Genomic DNA, 4,879 nt, shown 5'->3' with positions numbered 1-4,879 from the left:
GGGGGAAGTGAGCTCAGTTCCAAAATGGCAGGGATAGGGGGCCCGGCCCCCCAAGAGGCAGGAAGAGGGGGGGGGACCTGAGCCCAAAGTGGTGGAGGGTGGGGGCCAGATGCTGGCCCCTGTCCCCACCCGGCCCCCCCATCATTCTTGGCAGGCAATTTGCTAGTATGAGAAGAAAAGAGAAACTTGAATACAAATGACAGTTACAAAATAGCCATTGCTAGATCTTCATTTTTATTACCTTGCTTTGTTTTTTGACTCTCCTATTGCTAGTCAAGGTGTTTCTTAAGCATGAGATTAGAACAACTTGTTAATTATTTTCATTTGTGATCTTCTTTCTGAGTCAAGATCCTTTGACCAAATTTGCTTACCACTTCTGTAACTTACTGTGGCTAGCCCTATTAGCATACACATTGTTTGTGCAGCACAGTGCATACACTACAAAATGTCATTCGGCAGCATGTATTTTGACAGTGTGTGGTCAGTGAGCTTTACCAGTTCCGGATAACTTCTTTTTCTTCATGGGAAATGCAAAATAGGTGGTTTATTCTTACCCTGATGCCTTTATAGTGCAGTAAGAAACATATGAATATTTCTTTCCCTTTTATTATATTCCTTGGATTTGAGTTTAGATGCAGTTATTTGTTGGCAATTGTTCTGTGCTTCAACAGTTGGACATTGCCAGATGGTACCTATCTGGTCAACTTTATCTTTGAAAAGCTTTGATCATTTCCATTTTGATGTTTTCACTGGACTGGAGTTACCAGTTCTGAATGATGCAGACTTGCAGTTTCAGAGTTTGTTTGGTAACAGTTATATTTGTTAGTAATTTCTTGCACGTCCCTGTCATCTTCTGCTGGTATGTGATTGTTTCATTCTATCCCTGTGGCGATAAAATAGGCCCACATGCTATCCATATTTTATTCTTTGCTGCACTGCATCTAGTAATGTGCAGGACTCCTGTGTGGAAAATGCAATTGTGACAGAGTTTATTCTCAAATTAATTCTTTTAGTTTGAAATCATGATTTCCTCCCAGATTGCAGTACCCTACCTCATTGCTTGATGGTCTGAGGAATCTCCATTTTGTGCCCAGCATGGGATTTGCTAGACAGGTCCTCCTACTCCATGCCTGAATGAAAATTTTGTATTACTCTGTAATAACTCTTTATTCAATGCCACTGCATCAGACACTTGTGTACATAGGGTTGTAACTCCCCTGAAAACAGTTGTTGTTGTTGTTATAGAGCCAGAACAATATATACCTTTCAAAGGAGCTAGAACAGCTTTCAACATGACTGACAAAAGTCAAAGACAACCACAAGGACACCACTCTCCAAAAATATTTAGAATTATTGATATCACTCCTTTGAATTTCACAGATCACAAGTGAAAGAGATGAGTATGTAGAAGCAAATCTTCATAATAAAACAGACATACCACTGCCTCAAGGGAAAGCATGGGAATGACAATGATTACCTGGTTCCTAAATCTAGTAAAAAAAAAAATTTATTATTTGGGGGCATAAGGACAAGGTTGATATATTATTGGCAGAATGCACGATTTTTGATCCTTGTTCAAAACAAAAGAACAGCTTAGCATGCTAGCTAAATGCCAAGAGGTCTTTCAAGTCTTGAAGATGTAATGGCAACCTAAGAGATGGCTATAATGTCTTAAGTGTATTGTTGGCTGTTGACAATACTTTGGACCATTCCAACTTTGATCTTTTGTAGAGATGTAGTGGGAAAGAGACATCTGCTGCTGTTACACAGGTTCAACACACTAGACATAATTGTAGACACGAGAAATGGGCAAAAATGCAGTGAATCAATATCATTGCTGGATCAATATCAGTGATTCTGTATAAGGTATTGACATGGTTGAACAATTTCACAGGCTCTGCTGCTTCTGTTTAAAAGGTGACATGCTGATGCCCCACAAAGTTAAACTTTCCAGAATAGACAGATGGAAGCATTTAAACTGGGGGAAATTATTACAATCCCAAAATATCAAACCCTTCATGATAAGCCTCACATTGCACACACTTCTGACAGACTTTTTTTAGAGCCAGATTCATTTGATTTATCTCCCTTTCATAATGAGTCTCAGGGAAAAAGACACAAAAAAGTATTATTTAAGGGCACATCCCCACAAGCTCACATGTGCAGTGTGTGGCACTGCAGACCTGTCTGTAGACCTGCTGCACATGCAGGTGTTTGCTGTGCAGCTAATTTGCAGCATGGGGGAAGGGGGGGTGACCAGGAGACCCACTGGGTGTCAAAAAAAACAGCACCAGAAAAATGTGGGGTGGTGCACGTAGCAGCAGGTCTAAAATAGTTTCACTGGTAAAGTATGTTTTGGTCTGTCAAGTGATCACTTGACAGGTTGGTACAGGTACAGTTATATGCATATATTTACTTATATATATATAGAAATAAATATTTGCAAAAAAAAAAAGTGGTAGCTAAGCTTCCCATCAGCACCTTAGCCTTTTGGCTAACATCAAGCATTTTTGGCACCCAGGAGAAGGTGTCAAGGCTGGCTCTGGCCCTCCCATTACTGGCCTAGTATTGCAGTACCTCCAACCTTGTCCTACTTCCCTGTGGAGGGAACACCTCCCCATTTTTTTTAAGAGCTGAAAAAAAAAAGGTTCCCATTATTATGCTTCCCCAATATGGACCTTGTATTTTATAGTCAGTGTTGGCTGTAATTAATCAACTTCATAGCTGGCTTCCATTACTTAGCACATGTTCAGTAATTTTCCAGTGATAGAAAATGTATTTAAATGTATCTAATGAAGTATTTAATGAATATACAAATACAAGACAAGGAGCCTTTTTCCCCCATGCTAATTGTGGGGGGAGGGAACATTGTCTTGTTTTCAATTAACCACAGTACATCCAGAATGTCTGCAGACAGCCTGTGATTGTTCCCCTTGGGGCTGACTCTGGACTTTGGGTGCTTAGAAACCTTTAAAAATGACACCTCCAATTTTTAATAATCCACTCTCCCTGTTGAAGAGAGCGTGCAGATTTCTAAAATTCCTTCAGTGTGATTCAATAGAAAAGAGCCTATATAATAGCAAAGGGTATTTCTGGACAGATGGAATTTTAAAGCTCCAGGACTGTAGAGCAAGATTGGTCGATTACACACACCATGACTCTAACTTTTATAGAAAGTAAGTCACAAAAAACAAAAAATATTCCAGCTGCACTTTAATATTTTATCACATTACTTTCAATATATAAGCCTAATTTATGATCATTTTACCACTAAGAGGCCATCTGTTTATAATTTAATCCTAGAAATTAAGCAAAAAAGTAAATTAGACACAGTTGGTAAAGTAATTCTTGGTTAATTGTTAAGCAGATATTGGCAGAGAGAAAAAAAAGGAATTTTCTTTCAGTATAACATTGTTGTATTTTATCTTACTTTCTATGTAATTTTTTACAATATTCTCCTTTTTAAATAAATTGATGAAGAATTTTAATCCTGTGCCAGTCAAGCACAGTTTAATCATGTATCAGTAGTCAAGGACAAATAGAAAAAGTAGCTCTCTCATTTGAAAATAGGAACTGTCAAAACAAGTTTGAATTAATCCAAACCAAAATGCACTCTCTCATCCACATGAAATCATAATGTGCGAAGGGAAACTAGATTGCAATTCACAATAGGTTTCTACCTTTAACAGATGCTTGCATCTAGTTTTCATTAAAAATCATAACATACATTCTACTGGAAAATAATTAAGTCCAATGAGCTTTAGATTGTAAGGTCTCTTAGCTATCTATCTTTTCATTAGAAATTCTATTTTGATACAGCAGGTACCAAAACATATACAGATTTGTGATATGTTTTCCCTTCTAAACTTTGCCTTATTCTTACTCATGAAATGTAGGAGTAAGGACAAAATTCTGTGTCAAATCTCTTGGCGTGCTAGGATCTGAATAGGAAATGCAATGTGTCTAACAAACAACCAGAGTACAGCTTTACCAAAAAATTATTCATGAGGGAAATTAAAGCATTGTAGGATTCCTTTTTGTAGTGCAAATTACTCTTATGGTATCAGATTCATGTTTCTTTATTCCTTATGTAAATAATGTGCAACACCAAAAATGGGGTAATGACAATTTTGTCTGGAGTGCTGGAGTAAAATGAATGCTATTTGACAAAATAGAATATAACTACGTTATTATGGGTAGCTTAAAGTGGAACAGCTCACATGAGGCACCTGTAATAAGTTCTTGCATTGTTATGATTTTAAATCAAATTTCTCTTTGATGTTTAATGGTTGTGTTAAAATAATTATGCTTCCAATGCCATTATTGTCTTCCCATGACTTTTTTTAAAGAAAGAAAGAAAACTTTGCAAATGAGTTGTCTCCAAAACAAACCACCTTTTTTCCTACCATTTTAGAAATTGTCCATGTTATTTTACTATACGGGAGAGAGAAGGTATTTTCTTCAGAAACCAAGAGAAATGAATGTGTGCACATTTTTATTAGAGGAAAATACACTAAATTTTTAAATTATTTTTACAATGTTTTTGTGAAATCAGCACAAAGCTGTGATTTACTGCAAAGCTGTTTCAGTGGAATAATAATATAGAAAAGCAATGGATATGCAGTGAATTTAACATTCCCTCAACATGTGGAATAAACTGCAAAGCAGGACCAGAATTTTTTACCGCATATAAAAGAACGAGTTTGAATGTTGGGGTGTTCACAAAACTGCATTAACTTTTCTTGTTTTACAGTTTAGAAAATGCACAAGACTAAGTTAGAGGTATACTCAAACAATTACATGACCCAACCTTTTCCAAAGACAATGTTGGGGTTTTGGGGTTTTTTGGGGGTTTGGGGGGTGGGACCTGATGAGATGC

Source organism: Gavialis gangeticus, unplaced genomic scaffold (assembly GCF_001723915.1).
Source record: "Gavialis gangeticus isolate Ggan-Ray unplaced genomic scaffold, GavGan_comp1, whole genome shotgun sequence".
NCBI lineage: Eukaryota > Metazoa > Chordata > Crocodylia > Gavialidae > Gavialis > Gavialis gangeticus.
Note: the sequence above shows the minus strand (reverse complement) of the source record.